The following is a 19,583-nucleotide window of genomic DNA, read 5'->3' as shown; positions in this document are numbered from 1 at the left end:
TGCATGCGACATAGAATTATTTTAAATCCCATTTGCTATTCTGTGACTTTTCATTGGAGAATAAAGAGCACTGAAATCAGAATTGTTATCGAGGTGTCTGAAATTATTCTTGGACCTTTCCCACTTTTGTTTGACTGATCTTCTTCTTCTGCATTTCATGCTCCTCTAAAATTTCCCCTGGGCTGGGTTGGTGGTCATGCATTCTTCTACCTGAAGTTTATATCAGAAGTTCTTTATTTCTCTGTGATTCTTAAGAACAGCACTGCTGAAGATGGCAATCCGATGTGCAGTAGCTTTTTAATCCTCACATATATTATGCCTGGTCTTTAGAGCTTCCACTGAGATACCTGCTGTTACTCAGAAGGCTTTGCCTTTGCAAATGACTTGGTATTTCCCTGCTGCAGGGCCATAGCTTGAAACCTTACTCCCTGTGGATATTTGAGGGGAAATTAATATCTAATGTACAGCAGAAGTGAAGATTGGAACTGAAAAAGTTTGTTTCATCACATTCAGAAGTGAGACAACGAAATAACAGCACCATCTTCTCACAGATTATAATAGGGATAATAAAATAGTGACTGGCAGCATAGTAGTTGTGTAAGACACCAAAAAAAGCCCTCAGACTTGGATCACCTGTTGTATATGTTCCACTGTTAGCCATGAGTTTTTCCATGCCTGTGAGAAAATAAGAAAACATATCTAACCTGGAATTCAGTAAAAAACAAAAAACAAAACCTAGTGTTTCACAGATTTTTTCTTTTATATACTGGGAATCAAATTCAGGATCTTGAGCTGGTCAGGAAAGTGCTATGCCACTGAGCTATATCACTGGTCAGATTTTGCAGATCTTAATAATAAAGTTATGCTAAAAGTAATTTTGCTTTCAAAATCAAAATAGTACTTTCAAAGTAACATCTTTAAGATCTCTGTGATAAACATTGTAACTGGAATAGCTGAAGTGATTAAAACAACAGATGCAAGACTAAGTTCATTAGTCCTGCGCTCTCTTACACCGGGATCCCGAGATCCCCAAAGATCGCCCCCTCTTCTGCTGGCTCACTTCCTTCTGCTCCAGGGCCTCCTGTGACATGGCTCTCCAAGGGATTCCCTGCTTGCTCCAGGTGGGTACTGACTGGAATCACTGGTCTGAGATTTCAATCACAAGTTTTCTCACTGTTCGCCATGGCTCTGCTGACTTCCTGCAGATTCTATGAATCTTTGATTTAAATCAGAATATTTTCTCTTCTGTGTCCTTGTCCTATGTCATTTCATCTACAATTTTTCCATTCTCTATCCATTTTACTGAAGGGCTAACGTAAGGCTATTTGGAGAAAATAATGGATTTTACAGTAAGTTGAGAAGTACAGTGTCTTGCTAAAAATTTTTCTTGTCAACCAATTCGTAGTACATTAAATATAATATATTGTATTTTTAAACGTCAATCATTTCCTTTTTTTGGAAGTTTACCAGCAAGATGAAGATTTGCAAAATGTGTATAAGAATAGGATGCTCCATTTAAAAAATGAAAATAATTATAGCTAGTATTCTGTCACCAGAATACTATTGATTCCTCATTACACGCTCAGAACACCATGGTGAGTCTGTGTGATATATCCTCACTGGTAGTTCTCTTACAAATTTATCTCATTTAGTTTAGATTTAGGAGACCAAAGGCATAGACAGCTAAAACGTGTTCCAAGCCAACATCACATGTCTATGAGTTAACAGAAACCGAATTTTGTACATCTTCTTTGCTCTCTTTCCTCTCCCTGTATTCCGATCTGCACACCCACTTTGTGACTTATGACTGGGTGGCTGTAATCAACATGTATTACCAATAAGGATGTTATTTCTAGAAACCATTGGAAACACAGAAGAGATGATACCCATCTGCATTAAGTTCCTACAAGTCACAGTATGTGGCTTGAGCTAATGATGCAAGCTATATTTCATTCTTACACTATAATAACCTCATTGTCATTAAGCTTTCTTTGATGGGGCAGACGGTGCTCCATCCATGATTACTACTCCCTATTGATCTGAGATCTGACAATGTCTTAATTACCTGCCTGCTTCTCTATAAAAAGATTAAGTGGTGCCAATGTCAGCCATTTCGGCTGACATCTCACTATGGTGAGTTCACAGCAGTGAAATTTCAAACACTTAATTTGTTACTTTTTGACTTTAATGGTTTTGCCTCTCAGCTACAATCTGATAAAGGTGGGAAAAGCCTCATAACTTCTTGAGTTTATTTTCTTTTCCAGATTCACTTTGTAAAATAATCTTAAATATATAATCTTAAAATATAATCACTTTGCTTGCCTAGTATAACAAAATATTTCTTAGAGGTGGTTCAAATAGAAAAGATGGGAACATAAATTAGCTGTTAATATCTTGTCTTTGTAGGTGCTGAGTTGTTGTTTAGAAATTAAGATGTAATAGCAAGGGTATTGATATTACCTTTTTTATTTTTCAATGAGATAAATTAATGAAAATCGTCTGCATACATTTACATTTAGAACCTGTTAGTCTGGTTTTATCCCAAAGTGATTGCAGATATTATGACCTCAATAGTATCCTCTCTTTCCATGAGATTACACTTGGCATCGTGCCTAAGCATCCTTCACTCGCACATGCCTCAAGAAGTATGGCAATTAGATACTGAATTAATACATGAAAATCCCCAGTGTTAGGCAGAGACAAACTGAACAATTATCCTGTGTCTCTGGATGCACCACAATTACTTTCGGTCTGCAATTACTTTCTGTGCCAGGCTAAACAAGGACTTCCACGATGACTATAATTAAGATACCACAGAACACAAGTAGATGAACATACAGAGTATTAAATTTCCTATTACATTAATGACATCTTGTTGCTTTGGTACACTGATAAGAAGTAACAGTGTTCATCACTGTTCTACCACTTCTAAAAGAGGTTCTGATCTTACACCACGAGTGGTCCTGGGATCTGAATCCAGTTCCAATCTAGAGACAAGAATAGACAGCAATCCCGTTAGGAACAGTACTGCTTTCTCTACCTGGCTCTGCACTCTGAGTGAGAGAACTGTACATGAATGAAGTGAACACTTAGCTGAATTGCAAAATTAGAATTACCTTCTGCATGTCAAAGGGAATGTTAGTGAATTAGGTGATGGATGATATCTAGAACTCACCTAAGGAGTTCTATATTAAATTTTATAGATACTCTTTTCTTTTAAATCTCTATCACTTACAGAACAGTTCCCAGAAGTCAGCTATTAATTTTACTAACATTGTAAGATTTAAAGCTATAGACCTGTATTACTCTTTTATCTCATTTTCAGCTACATCAAAGTTTCAACAAATATTTTAAAATTCTTGGCAACACAATATTCAAAATTGAATGTTAATTATACAAAATCCATAGTCATCTCTCCATGCCTGGACCAGAAAATTAAAGTTTTTTTTCATTTCTCTTCTTGCACTTATGTTTCCAATGCAGTCAGAATCAAGTGTCCACAGCTCCACACAGCCCACATTTATACTGGCATTTACCATGTGGTATTCTATTATTGGTGTCTAGGTCTTTATCCAAGTTGTATTCCAAGTGCTTGAAATAAATTATTTAATAATTTTGGCATTTTATGATATCAATAACTCATTTCATTTGACACATTTTAATAGGAATAAGATCATCATAATTTTCAAACTCATCAAAAATCCATCATTATGTATTTTCATATATGAAATCATTTCTCATCCAACTCCTTTCACTCTTAAATAGTATGTCAATCTGTAAAAACATATATTTTAATCAGAAGATAAAAATAATTTACAGTAAAAGTATGAACTGCTGAATTTTTTTCCCCAGTCGTGGTCATGCATCTCATTTGTGAAGTTCCTATCCAGAAGCCTAAGTATAAAGGAACTAGGGAATTTCAAGCTTTCCAGCTCAATGAGGATGTAAATAGAAGCAGTGGAAATGTACATACAAGTCAGGAAAACCTCTGCCAGTCAGTGAAATTCATTGTCCTGTTCAGGCCTTTCTGTGACCTCCCAGCCTTTCTGCAAATGCCATAACCCTGCCTGGTGTGACCACACACCGTCTCTCTGGATGTCATGATCTTCTTCTGTTCCACTTACTACAAATTTGCTCCGCAAAGTCGCTGGCCAAGATCTAAATCTCCCCTCCTAAACTCACACTGGAATTTGATTTCCATCCTTGGCTTCTGTTTTCTTACCCAGTGTACTAATCAGAATTACTCTGCGCCCAGTGTGGGTTTCCTTTCCCCTTGAAAGTGCTACTATCGTAGGTGTCCACATGTGTGTTGCAGAATTTTTACCTGTGTGGCAGTGCTCTGATATGATGGCTCCCGGAGTCTATTAGCACTAGAAGGCAATGCTGCTGTTCTCTGAGAGCGCTTCCCATATTAGAAGAATGCAGCTCTTTGGAAGGATTCTGGGAACTGGTCAGAGACAGAATGAATTATAATTCACTGCAGGTCATTTAGTCATTTGCTTCATTTCATTCATTTATTTATTTATAGATGTGAATGACACACAGTGATTACATTCAGCCTAGGTAACGTAGTTCGGTCACTGTTACTCCCCCTGCTACCCGCACCTTCCCCTCTCCTTCCTTCCTATTCCTTTACCATTCCCGTAGCGTCTATCTTCCTGCTTCTTACCATGCCTCTCTGTTTTTTCTTTTAGTTCTTTATATTTTTGTTGTCTCACTTGATATTATCAATGTAAGATGCATCTGTTTCACTGCAAATGACTCAACTTAGTACGGCTCAGTAATATATATATATATATATATATATATATATATATATATTCACTATGTAATATATATATATTTTCATTTCATATTTTATTTCATATATATATTCACTATGCTACTATAGCTTCTCTTGCTTTCTGCCCACAGTGGGCTGTGCTAGTTTCCCTGGTACAGTCATGTTTTCTCAGTCTTCGTGGCACAGGGCTTTGCGTGTGTTTCTGTACACGTGAAAAGCAGCCTTTTCCTTAGCTCTTTACCAGCATTTCGATAGGGACAGGCTTTCACTATGCTCTGAGCAGCAATTCTCTATGAGTAAACTCGAGGTATCTAAAGGCGATCATCCCAGCAGTGTTTGTAGGTGTTGACTGCAGCTGGGTGCAGTTGGGTTATCCTGCTACTGTGGTCCATATGTGGTAGACTTGCTCTTGAGGTCCACCTATTGGCTCAGCCACTGACCTGAAGTCAGCCTGGACTCATGTTGGGGTCCGTCATTTGGTGACACTGGTTTTTGGACCAAGAGTGGACAGCATGGTCTGTGGCCTCTTGGGCTAATCTTAAGCCCATTGGTGGTTGATCTCTTACTGGGATGTCCACTGGCTGACCTCTTGCTATGGCCGCAGGCACGTGGAGATCCTGATATTTTCATTGTTTACCGACATGAAGAAATGTGCATGTCTATTCCACAGAGTGCTAAAGAATATGGAAACAGAGTGGGCATTTATTGGTTTATACCATTAGAGTTATATGAGTTTTCATGGTCAAACACACGGAAGTTACTGCACCTACTTAGGTTAAACATTGCCTATTCCTTTTTAGTTCTGAAATGTTTAATCTCATCCTTGTGTACAAGTGTAATGGTAATCTTATATTATTAATTTTTCTTCTTGAACAACCCTATGCATGTTTTTTCAATGTAGTTAGTAATACATTTTGAATCATCTGACTTTTTTATGTGTAGTTAATTTATAGAACAGTCATTTTGTTAACAATTTGCTTCCTCTCACCATCTGGTCTCAAGCTCTATTGTCATATATTTCATATGTAAATTTGGGTATAGATATGGTAATGCTACTGTAAACAACTCTTTAAAAAGTCCAGTAAAACTCTGTCACAAAGTAAAACATTGTATTTTATTATCACAAGTATATATCCACTGGGTAACCCTTGACACAGATAAGGTTTGATTTGTTGAATGTTTCTAGCTGCATATTTTATGGTTTGTTTCTGTCATGTATATCAGCTGTAAGTTTCTTTCATGTGTGTTCAGCATGTGTTGAATCTAGTCCTTGAGTCAAAGGGTAAGTGACAGCCAAGAAGACATTTTATTTCTCATAGATACAGTTACATTGTGAAACAGGAGCCTAAACTCTTTGGCAGGTTATAAAAGTGTCTTCAATTTACATCTGATAGATTTCCTTTATGTACAGCAAGGTATGGGGCTACCCCAATAGGCTGAGTAGCATTTCAGTAAAGGAAGGAAGAAAACTGAATAATTTGAAAAAAATAAACAGACTTACCAAAATTTCCAAGTGCACCTAGGCGGACCTCCTGCCCATGGGGCCATTATTTTCAGTAATACACTGGGGAAGGCATTGTTCTCTATAGTCACTTTGTGATGAAGCCCACCTGTCCACTGAATAGCTTTTTTATTTCTGAGTATCAGTGCTGTCTCCTCAAACTGGCAGATTTTCTTGCTATTACAACAGGATCGATTCTAAAGTTTGGGATTCTTTTGTCAGACCATTTGCTGATGCTTTACTCTGAAAATCTACTTCTGTTCTACTGTGCCTTTCTCCTACTTTTCCACTTATCAATAAAAAGTTTATTGTATTTTCACTTTTTCATTAGAGTTTTGCCTCATGACCATTGAAAACCTGTGTCAAGCATTTTTAAAAAAAAAATTGGCTTATATTGGTATAGTATACTTTTATATTAGTATACTCTGTATAGTTTATAAGGTGGAAAAACAATATTGTGCTCCTGGAAAATTGCTGCCTTAGCAAGGTCATTGCCCTTGCAATTACCTGACCATAACTATGATTATTCCACCTTTTATTTCCCTTTAACATAACCTACCATTTCTTCCCCCCTGGTTTGACTGCTGAATAAATACATTCTGTATGCAGTGTGCTTCAATTTGTGAAGAAAAATTATTTATAAATAATTCCACACTGCAGCTGCAGAAAATGACTTGAAAGGGAATAGCCTGTGGCTAGTGGCTTGGGATCATGTCAGATTCAGGAACCTTAGTCACTGCACTCCCCCACAGATGAGTCTAGGAGTATTTGTATGTGAGGTCTTAAAAACCAGCCAAAGGTATCCTTTTGAAAATTAAGACTATACATATCATTCCAGATATGATTTGATAAAAATGCATTCAATGATTTAATACTGGACTGTGTTTCAAGCATCCATATCTAAGCTGATTTTCAAAAGCCTGACAGTCATGGGGCTGGTGATTTATCTCAGCAGCATAAGCGCCTGCCTTGCACGCGCTGTGTCATGTGTTCAAACCCTGGTACCGAGAAACAAAAAAAAAAAAAAGTTTGATAATCACTTTGGGGGAAGTAATATGGACACATTTATTTAAAAATTACATTTGAGAAAATGATGCATGCATGAAACAACCTCTTCCAGTTTAACTAAAACTTGAAGTGAAATGGCATTCAGTGAAAGATCTCCTTTCGAATCATTTCAGCCTATTATTAGCACATGTGGAGAAGCAGGCTGCATTTCCCAGCAACTCTCTGTGCTGAATAGATCTACCTAATTCCAGTCCAACCAATGCTCCAGAGCACAGTGATATTGTGGACTTACATTGAAAAAGAAAGTACAATACTTACATTCTAATTTATACTTAGAAGCACAGCAGAGAGTCTGTTTAGTTCCTCTTCCTGGAATGGTCAGTTTGTTTCACGACTCAAAAACTCCTCCATTTGCTGACAAAATCTTTGTGGAAATTGTCACATTTAACAACAGTGCACAATCTAATAATCCATGAGTGGAAGTACTTTGGACATCCTAAGGATTATCCAAATTTTGGTTTGCAAAGTTGATTGGAGATTCACAACACTAAAGTGAGTTCAGCTGGGCAAAGGCAAGTTTTAGATTGCCTGTCACTGCATTTATTAAGTGAACACTACTTTATGCAGACAAGTTAATAGGTAAAACTTTTTCCAAGAGCAATCTGTGAGCAAATGAAGAGGGGGAATTATAAGAGCGAAGAATCTGAACTCTGGGATCTAAATTGACACTTACAATAATGATAGATAGCATTGAGGAATATCCCATAAAGGATACTAAGGGCGTCATGGGTTTCATTTAGCGCTTAGTTTAATTCTATAACACATATTCACCAATTATCAGTCCTATTTTAAAATAAGGAGTTTATGTGGAGATTGAATACATTCAGCAGTTTACAAATATCAAATGAATTTTCCCTCTTTTTCTTTTTTGTCTTTGTATCAGGAATCGGCCTTACAACCTTGCGCTTGCCAGGCAGGCGCTTACACTGCTGAGCTAGACACCCAGCCCCTGAATTTTTCCTTAAGTCAAAATTTTAACTTTGAACAAATTATATAGACACACAAAAGTATACATTTCTAAGTACAGGAACTCAAACTCACAAAAGATCCTTTTCATGTTGAAAACTCTTAAATTTTCAAGTTGTCAGGAAGTTCTTAAATTTAAAAATAGCTGTTTTAAAAATGGAATCGTTTAAGCTTGGAATTAAATGAGTTATACTAAGGAAAGATAGTGTATACTAAAGTAACATAATTGTAAGTTGTTTTGTTACAATTAGTAGAATCATTTTTCCTTGAATTATTTAAATCCGCCATATTTTAATGATGAAAACATGGCAGGTTCCAGGTTGAAATGCTCAGAGATGTCTTGTTGGCAGGTAAATCTGTACTGCACCCAATTACAACATAAGAAATTGTAAATATTAAAACTACCTCTTGTTCACTGTTATGTATAGAATGATGAAGAAAATATTAATTTTGCTGATTATACTGAAGAGCATTATATCTTTATTCACTTCAAGTAACAACAAAGAAATTTAGGAAATATTCTTCTATTATTTTAAATTTGTAGGTGATTCTGTGAAAACATCATTTATAGCTGTGATAAACAGTTTATATTTTACAAATATCTTCCTTGTTTCATTTTAATTTTGTGCATTGACATGAATTAAAGCATTAACCAAAATATTATCATGTAGGAATTAACATTGTTTCTTCAATGCTGCTGGTGGAACTGTGTACAGTGACTGCATTGTAGGAGGTTCCATTGGCGGGAAGGACCGTGTAAGAGATGAGATTTTACGCACGCTATTCTTTGTGAATCACTTCTCTCTTACAGTCTTCTCTCTCTCGGGTTTGCACTCAGCCAGATTCTTACACTGTGACAGTGGTGCTGGTCAAACTTAAGGTAAAACCACATTTCCTTCAAAACATCAGCAGGAAAAAGATTTGTCCTTTTCGGTAAGCCCAGCAAAATTCTCAAGAGTGACTGTTGCCCCGACTTGGGTCAGGATCAATAACTGAAAAATGATTCTTACCTTGGAAATGAAGGTCAAAGCTGCCAAACCTGGTTCCTCTGCAGCACCCTGCAGGGCTGAGAGTGAGGCTGAGTATCTTCGAAACCCTGGTATGTGGCACAGGCCTCCAGCTCTGGTCACTAAGGCAGACTTTCAGAGTCTGCAGTGTTAAAGTGATTTGCCTCATGGCACAAAGAGAATTTCTGGAAGAACCTGGCATGAGTGTCTCATACCCACTGTTTCATTCTTTTCAGAAACTACAAGTTTTTTAGCACCTAAGTTTTAGATATTTTCCAGTATAATAAAATATTTTTCTTTATCAAGTGCAATAGAATAGCATTTCCGCATCAGTTGGTACAGGACAGGGCAGCCCAGATGCTGTGTTCCTATGCATGTTTGTTTTAGTTTGAGGACTAAATAAAAGCAGATTCATTGTTTATATTTACGAAAACACTTGTAAAGAAGAAATTCCATTCAGCTAGAATCAGATAAAGCAGCTTATCTTTCATGACTAAATACTATACATGAAATCAGTAAGATTTGGACTGAATATTCTATTATAAAAGATGGTGAGAAAAAGTGTCTTATTCAGAGTTGATACTTGTACACCAAGCTTTGAAACAGACAGCCTGAGCTACATTTTTGTGGAGAAATCTCAGTTTTGAATAAAATGCCATTTTGTCATAATCATTTTACAATAAAATATGTGAGGTGATCCTTCCTGTACAGATTGATGCAGAAATGTTCTATTAAGAATAAATATCCAGTACCAATAAAAATAAAATATTGAGCTTTAACAAAATAGAGAGTATACCTCTTGAAAATATATAAATACACATAATATTCTTGGATAAATTAAACACTGTCTTTTTGTGATTTTTCTCCAACTTAATTAACATTTTCAGTGTAATAGAAGTATAACATCAGTAAGATGATTTTTCCAGGCTGGACATTTGCATGCTAAATACTTTTGAAATCCTATTGGAAAAAATATATTATAAACATGCATAAAGGAAAAGATTATGCCAATGTACACTATGAAAATATTTAAATATCCACTATAAAACTCTCAGAAGAAATATTTCAGTAACATATGAAATAAGGACTTCAGTTAAGCTGCTCCTACTAATAATAGAGCAAAAGATACTCTTGACAAGTAATATTATATAACTAAATATAAATTTAGGAGGCATAATTTATGTCTATAATATATATATATATTTAGCAGAAATATTTATTTATGTATAAGAGAATTAAGTATTACTAAAGTGGATATTTCTTTTCTCCCACACACAAGGCTAAAAGATACTTTCTTTCATTCCAGCTTAATTAAAAACTATTAAACTCTGAGTCTTGATCAACTTTTTTTAATGAAATAAGTTTTCTTCTCAATAAGAACATTGAGCTTTGATATATTTCAAGATTACTGTAAGAATCTAGCCATTTCTAGAGGCAAATGGTCAAAAAATAGGTAAAATCGCCATTACTAGGTCTTCCCAGAGATGTTTGTAATTATCAGATGTCTATGCAGAACCTCAGGAATTAAGTTCATAATTTCCTACCCACGCACTCTTCTTTTTAAAGAATTTTGAATCATTTTTCTTCTGGATTCATCTATCAGTCTATTCAAGATTAGGTAAAACAGGTTTCACTAGCCTTAGTTCTCTTATGAATAAAACTTGTTGATTTTTTCATTTGCTTATTAAGATAACATGTAAAATTTCGAGTTCATTACCTGAGGAACTGGGAGCCAGGAATCAGATCTTTTAGTTTTAAAACAAGTAAACACAGTTAAAAGGAATGCATTTCATAGGAGAAGCAAGATAAGCAGAAAAATAAGGAGATACGAATACAAGCTAGGAGAAAAAGCAGGGAGATATTCATTTGTTGAACTATCAAATGAAGTTAGAGAAAAGGCAGCCTCTCAAATAACAGTGCTAGAAAACCAGATGTCAGTTTGTGTAAAGTCAAAATGAAAAAATGTCTTTGGTTTCCATTCTTCTGATAGAGAATTAATATCTAGGGTATTTTAAAAAATAAAATATTAACCCCCTTAAAAATAATTCAATTGAAAATGGGAAAATGAATTAAATAGACACTTTTGAAAGGAAGAAACACAAATGGCCAATAAGTAGGTAAAAACTGTGTTTAAATATCTTTAGCCACTGGGGAAATGCAAATCTAGGCCGCATAGAGATTACATCTCACCCCAGCCAGAATGCCGGCCACCAAGAACACAGAGAGCAGTGCCGCATTGGTGGGGATGTGGGGAGAACAGGAATGCCACAGCTGCAGTGGGAGGGCACAGGAGTGCAACAGCCAGGGAAAGCAGTAGGCAGATTCCTCAAAAACAGAAAATGGAGTAGAGCTGCCATTTGATCCACACGTGTCATTCCTTATTCTACTGCTGAAATAATTAAACAGCATGCAAGGATGCCCACCATTCATTCAAAACTGCTGTGCAACTGGCTGAGAGGTCTATGAGGAGATAAATGGATAAAAATGCACCTCATACACAACAAAGAAATGTCATTCAGTGGCAAAGAAGAATGGGATTTTGTCAGTGGCAGGAAAGTAGATGGAACTGAGCAACATCATATTAAGCAAAACAGCCAGACTCAGACTATTAAATATTTTATGCTCTCTCTTATTTGAGAAAACTGAAATATAAATAAATAAGTAAACAAATGAAGGATGCTGGAAAATGTAAACATTTGAACATGATTAAGATGATTGAAGTACATAAATAGAGAGAGAGAGAGTAGGGTCAGTAAAGGGATCTAAACTAGCCACCATATGTTATCTTTATGACTTTCCCAAAAGGGAACATCACTATTCTATAGTGCTTGCATGACAGGCCTGAGCCTCCACATCTGGCTTAATTTTAGTTATTATTTTCAGTTATTCATTTTTAACAAATGAAATAAAATATATACTTACTGAGACATCTCATCCTCAAGTTTAAGCCATCTGTCATCTTTAGTTGTGACCAAAGACAGAGCCTCCAGTGATCACAGAATTTAAGAACTGAAGTAAGGAAGTTGCTTTTCTAGCACTGTCTCTCTGAAAATTTGCCTCTGAATCTGTCTCTGGTTGAGTACAGAGCTGCACTATGCCACAATTCTCAGGGACACAGCTGCATTTGAAGGATGTCCCTGTGTGTGTGAAACAGGGATGCTTCATAAGCAGGACAAGAATCTCCACTGTGTTCTTCAGGGACTGACTTCCCAGTGGGTGTGATCTGAATAAAATTTCAAGAAGATAAGTTCCTTATTAAATATGAATGATAAAATGCTCTAATATAAACCATCAAAGATGACAATGCAATGATAATCACATAAATATTTAGGGCTTAGAGTAAAAATATGGAAATGTAGAATTAATGGTCATAAGTATTGTCTGAGTTTCCCACTGTATGATTAAAAATAGCTCATTACCTGTATCTCGGGTTGTGTTACAATTATCTTCAGAAAGTGAAATCATTTACTTCCTGAAACAGTTAGCCATTTGACTTCATTGCTGTGGGCCTAACTTTAGTGACCGAGACAAGTAAAAACCCAAACCACTGATTGATTTAATGTTAGAAGGAGACCTGAAGGAAGGAGACTGGAGGAATTAACAATGTTTAGTGGTGATTTGTCAATTTTTGAACTGTGTTCAATACTGAAATACAGAAGTCATTGATTCAGTAAATCACAGGTGGGGAGAATCCTTGACTTGTGAGACATATTAGAAATTCATCAGTTTATACATCGCTTTAAAAGGTTAAGTTTACATGAGATAAAATGTAAAAAAAGCAGGGGGTGTTGAGTACCACAGCAAGCATGTATTTTTAAAGGTTGTTTTAGGCAGATTTGCACCTCATGTTCAAATAGCTGAAAAAGAATTGAAAAGGTAAAGGGTTTATTTTAGCTCACAAGTGGCCAAGGAACAGGGAAAGGGGAAGAAGCCGAGAGGAGAAGTTTGCTTCAAGTCTCAGAGCCAGTGATCTTTTTCCTCCACCTAGGAACCATCTTCCAGGAGTCCATCTGACGTCACTTCCCTCAATAATGCTGGGCTGGAGTTGAGGCTTCAGTGCATGAGTTTAGGGGGATGCTTTACCTGTAAGCCAAAATGGAGGTCTTGATAAGAAGACAAGGAACAAAAGAAAGAAGGAACAGTTAATCCAGGAGAAATTGGTGTTGAAGTCTCGAGAAAGCCTACAGAATAAAGACTTACACCAAAAGAGTGGCGCGAACTATGTCAGATTCTGTTGAGAAACTGAGAGAAATGTAAAGTAGCCACTGGGTATACCAACATGATTGTCATGGCAGACTGTAAGCCAGAGTGACATACGGTGACATACGGTGAGGGTGAGAATGTGTACATTGTGAGGAGAAGCTAGCAGAGCAGGCAAAAATCTCCAGCTGTGAAATAATCCAGGGCAGAGGCAATGTCTGAAAGGACAGGTAAAATTATTCATTGTAAAATGATCATTTTCTAGGCTTATTTGTGTGCAAAATATATATATACAATCAACTCAGGAAGCAGATGGAGATAAGAGAGGCAGTATTTCTAGGAGCAAGGGAATAAATGAGATTTCAGTACCATTGTGAACGACACAGGACGGTCTATAAATTAAACCAGCATGTACAAACTAGACAGAATATGAATAATAAAATCAGGATACCTAATCTTTGTTGTAAACAAGCATGGGACAGCATAAAGCATTATTTTTAATCTATGTGAAATTTATGTAAAAATGAATCCTCAGGAAATGAAGACTATTGTATTCAGGGTGGAATTTAGCCATGTGAGCTTATTTTAACAGATTTGTCCAGAAAATCCTTGACAAAAATTTCAACGTGAGTTTTTGATGTAATAAAAGTTCAAATAGTGCAAAACATTAAAGTGAACTTACAGGTTTCCAATGTGTTAATTTACATATACTTATTTATAACTATTTATATTTAATTTACATATATGTTTATACATGTACATACATATTTTATATATATTTCATCTTTTAGTGTGTCATACTTACAATAGTATAAGCACACATAAGAGTAGAGTACAAGAATTTATATACAGAATCATATTTTTAAAGATATAAGAAGTTGATTAAAAATATTTGTTCAATATATTTCAGTAGCTCTTCCATTCTTATGCCTTTCTTTTGCTTTTCCATTTTCAAATAAATAGAATTAACTTAGAAATTAGTCTTTGGTAAGTGATAAATATTAAATGTACTGTTTAGAGAAGTTAATAATCCTAATTTTTACTTTTATCTCCTGGAAAAAAAAACACTCAATAGGTATTTAATTTTATTAAAGTAATTTCAAATTAATTAGTAAACATTTGATCTTTAAGTCTCCCCCTGCACCTCCTGAAATGAATATTATATTTGAGAAGTACAAATCAGTCATGGTTAATATAGTAGCTTAAAAATCCTTTCCACCCAGAAATCATGATTTTTTTTGAAAGCAGAGTCTAATTTTAGTCTAATTTGAAACAGATTTAAGTATTATTTATTTTCATTATAACATCAATTTGCCAGTATCCAAGAAATTTATAATCTCTATTTAAAGCAACTGAAAAAATCATTCCTACCACAGCTGGTACTATTTCTTAATTACTGTGTCTGTCAGGTAGAAATTATTTCCATAAGTCACTAGACAACATTTAAGTAGCAAAGGCCATTGCTTCAAATCATGTTTATTCTTTGATCTCCTATTCAGAGGATGGAAATGAGTTTTCTCAAGTAATCTTAATACTTAGACATGACTTTATTAATAAAGAATGCTTTGTGTTAGATTCTGAAATCTATTTCCTTCTGTTCTGATTAAAAGGATCGTAGGTCCAAGTTCCTACATAGGTGTGTAATTATGTTTTTATTTGAAAGCCAATTTTAATTTAATTAAAACTTTTTACAACTGGTTCATTCGATGCAAATGGAACTCATTTGAAACTAATCTTATTTAGGAAATAGACCTTGTAATGGTTGATATATTGAGTCAACTTGAGAAGTTTATAAATTTAGCTAAATGACTGCAACTCTCTCATCCTGTGCAAGAGAAGGGTACGGAGATGGTGTGGGCAGACAGCCGCCTACAATACGAGGAAAGAGAGGCTTCCCGTTCCCTGTCTGCTCTTGCCATGCTTGTTGTGTCCTGCTGCCTTGCAGTGCTGCCCCTGTGCCATGTGCCACCTGCCGTGGAGCCAGCTGAATATGGACTGAAACCTCCACAACTATCAGTTAAATAAATCTTCCCTTTGTTAGTTTTGCATGTTGGGTCTTTTGTCCCAGTGATGAGGGAAAAGTAACTAAGACAGACTTCTAATTAGGAAATAAGAACATAAAAATTAGAACACCTGGTTGCTTACATTTTACTGAGAAATCTCTTTAAACTTATTAATCTGTTGAGAAAGATAACAGTCAGATAATCAGGATTTGCAAAAATCTTAGCAAGATACCATAAAAATTCCCAAGCAGGATTAGATTTAAATATTGTCAAAATGAATTTTAAACACAGAAAAAATGCAACATTTTTCTATGAAAATATATGTGTATTATAACATATATATAACATAAATCATGAGATATATAATGGTACATATATATTTCATTATATAGAGAGATCATATGTATGATATATACATATGTATCATCTGTATCTCATTAAATATCCTGTATGTATCATATGTATACACTATATATCATATACACACATGTATATATACATGTATATGTGTTTTCTCCAGCGCTCTTACACTTATCTGCATGCCTTAGCCCAGCATCGTAGTATTGTATCTTAGAACTTGAGAACTGAAGCAATTCTTGGTAATAATATGCTCTATCCTAAAGTGGATGTATCTCTCTATCCAAATAATAGACTTTGTTATTATTTGAGGCACTCATTTTACATGCAGTGCTTCTGGAGTAAAGTGTGCAGAAAATTTGTTCAAATCTAGTGAAGAACTGAGTTTTTAATGCTGTAATTTTATTTCACATGTATATATTAATTACCACATATACAAAAATGAATATATTAATTTGCACATAACACTGTACTTTATAGGGAACACTGAGTGCTAATCTCTGTTGAAAGGCAGAAACTTGTCTTCTCCAATGTTTTTTTCTACATGTAACCAGAATATTTTCCATCCAGGAAAGACTCAGGCGAAGGTGAAGTAGAAGAATGAATGATCCCTGCATAGCAGATGCCTGGAAGAATCGCGCCTCCACCTCTGATTGGCCTCAGAAGGCGTCTCCTTGGCTGCAGACGTAGCAGAAGGAAACACATGCAGATGCATGTTTAGCCCAAGACACGATGAGCACTGAAAATATAAGGAGATCTCACCAGCACCAGGGCCAAGAACCTAAAATCCATCCTGGTTCATGGAAATATTGTCAGTCCTCCAGACTAGACACTCTCCTGTAGAACTGCAACAAAAGGAACAAGTGAAGGCCTATTGGACAGGTGGATGAGGAAGCATTTTTCTCTCAGCTGCAGACACCAGATGGTCTGGTTACTGACATCTGGGTCAGAGGAAGTGGCCCCATCAGTGGTGTCTACCTGAGTATCTAACGGCCTACCATCCTCCACACCCAGCATACAATATAAAAAATCCTCTTCTTATTCTACAGGAATTACTAACAGGAATAACCAGAAACAATAAAGACAAGATAATTGGGAAGCCAGAAAGCACCACAAATTCTCCAAAAACTATGTTGTTCCTGAAGCTGCAGTCCACTAAAGAGAACCAATCCTGAATGAAAACCTAAAGGAGTTGACTGCATATTAAGTAAAAGATTACAAATATAGGCTTCCATCATAAGAATCAAAGTGTTTGGTTTAAATTAAAATTTTTAGAAAGCATCAGTTATGCCAACAATAAAGGAATTTACATCTCAAATGAAAATAAAAAAGCAACCATTGGTTGTCAATAGCAATCAGAAGTTTGAATCATCTGTTAAGGATTATTCATTGGCAGAATAAACACAAAAATAAGCCATAAACTATATACTTTCTATAAGAATTTTGCTTTAAATACAATGATATAGGTAGAGTGAGATGAAAAATGATAGAAAAAATAACCAAATAAACAAGACATTAACAATGTGGGTAAAATTGGCTGTTTAATTATTGATCCTGCCACATTTGTGATACAATTAATGTTGGGACCCAGCTATAGCTTAATGGCACAGCGCTTGTTTGGCAAACATGAGGTCCTGACCCTTGGTACCAAAAAATAAATAAATAAATAAATAAATAAATAAATAAAGACACAATTCTGCAATCAACTTTCCATACATTAATTTTCCAAATTAAAATAAATGGACCAGTTCCTCACAAACTTAAAAACTATGAGAACATAGTCAAGATGAAATAATCTAAGTGGCACCAATAAAATAAAGCTAAAGGAATCATTCTTCTAAAAATCTTGAAAGATCTTTGCAAGCATGTGTGATAAAGGTGTATGTGTCCTTATATTCAGAAATGAGAGATCAGATGAGAACATAGCAAACACCAGGAAGGTGGCCAGGGAGTCCCCAGTGGGAAGCAAACCGGACATCACTGAATGGAGACTACTAGAACTGAGCGGTGAGAAAAAAATATTTCTGTGCTTTAGGCCACCATTTGGGTGTCTTACAAAGGCAGCTCGTTGCAGACTAATAATGACGACATGAAATTAACACCTCAGCCACTGTGCGTGAAGAAGGAGATGTGGGTGTTGATTAGCAGGTGTACAAGAGAATGTGAGTGGGAACTTGGAATTTGGATAAATGGGCAAAAGAACATTGAACTCCATCTTCCATGAAGAAGCTTCCTTCCGGGAATGTCCTGGCTGGAAATCTGAGGGGCCTGTGATGAACACGATTAATTTAGGTGTGAAGAAAGCCAGAGGCACATGTGGTCATTCTTGGGCAGAAGCAATGGCCCCAGGAGTCATCTGCACCTTCCCATTTCCCCCTACTAGCCACATTGTCTGTTCCGAGGTAAGATTATGAGCACTCAGGCTTTCCTTTTATTTCCACAATATTCCAGATAATTGTACTTGGACTGAGAAAGAGGAACAGTGCCAAAATCCTAAAGTGTTGCTGGTTTGCACCATACTTATTTATATATGGATATTACTATGATTCATTTTTAATAACTTTTTGTAATTCTCAAATGATCCAGAGAAATCTTGGAGTGTTCAGAGAGCCACAAAGTGTTTAAAACTTGCCATAAAAGTACCAAATTTAAGATTCATGCTTTTAAATATTTCGTATAATGTCTAATCAACCTTTGACATTATTTTTCCACTCGTGAGTATTACTGTGTTCCTGAACATAGCTGTCAGTGGGCTTCCAACACAAATGGAAATAGCAGGTCTTGATTCTTAAAATAATATTTGCAAATAGATGTAAATGTTTTATTATTTTAGCATAAATGCAATTGTTGAGTTATAGACATATTAGTTTGATATATTTTGGGTCTTACTTAAATAAGCTCCCAAGCATTAATGAGACACTGAAACAGAGACAAATGATTATAAATTTTGATCAGAAGGCAATTTAAGGAAAATTTCCACTCTCTACTGGAAGCTACTTGATCCTTCTGTACACAAGAGCTCTTATTTTGAGCACTAGGAATGTTATTTATTGTATTAATAATAAAATACCATGAAATGCTCTAGGGTATTTCATATAACTGCTTATTTCATCCCCAGTTACGCTTTTTAGGAAAGTAATAAAATAGACACTTTCTATCCCTATGACACAGCTACACTTTTTAGGGGAAAGAATTGATTATTAAAGTCTGCTGCTTTAGCACATAACTTTCACAGGTAAGTCCCTTGAGCATTTTAGAAACGCTTTTTTATTTGAGGTAGAAAAGCTGATATGGAAGAAATAGACTGTTTTGAAAAGACTGTGCTCCTGAAGTCTTTAGGGTATGCTTCGCTTTCAGCTTTCTTAGAATGCTCAGTGAAACTATGTGTTTGGTGTCCATTTGTCTTCCAAAACTGACCTCCTATGATCTTTGATCATCTCTCTGTGGTTGTTACTTTACTTTGGGTGATGCAAGCAGCGATGCTTGACAGACAGATGCACTTCCTACTTTATTGTTTACATATAGAGTTACAAAGCCTGGACTGTAGCTCCAAATAATCCTATCCATAGCAATGCAATATCTCCTACCTAAATAATTAAATATTTTTCTTTGTCCCAGCAGGGTTATTTGACCTACATGTGTAAGTTGGGAGAAAAGTTCACAGGAAATATATCAAATCATAGGCTTAGAAGATAAGG

At 35.7% G+C, this 19,583-nt stretch overlaps 1 long non-coding RNA gene across 2 annotated transcripts; it reads right to left on the bottom strand.

The window, feature by feature from the left end:
* Positions 1-2,467: 2,467 nt before the first annotated feature.
* On the bottom strand, positions 2,468-8,782 carry LOC134477730 (uncharacterized). 2 transcript variants are annotated; one of them, XR_010049907.1, is made up of 4 exons: positions 7,611-8,782; positions 5,224-5,457; positions 4,325-4,447; positions 2,468-2,987 (listed from the first exon to the last, which is right to left on the bottom strand). It is a non-coding gene; the product is annotated as an uncharacterized LOC134477730 (long non-coding RNA). The 2 variants fall into 2 exon arrangements; XR_010049906.1 differs by having other exon boundaries at positions 5,224-8,782.
* Between the last annotated feature and the right edge of the window lie 10,801 nt (positions 8,783-19,583).

Source organism: Cavia porcellus, unplaced genomic scaffold, assembly GCF_034190915.1.
Source record: "Cavia porcellus strain 051 isolate PalLab524CR breed Dunkin Hartley unplaced genomic scaffold, mCavPor4.1 scaffold_9, whole genome shotgun sequence".
NCBI classification, from domain to species: Eukaryota; Metazoa; Chordata; class Mammalia; order Rodentia; family Caviidae; genus Cavia; species Cavia porcellus.
This window is presented reverse-complemented; position numbering and strand designations above follow the sequence as displayed.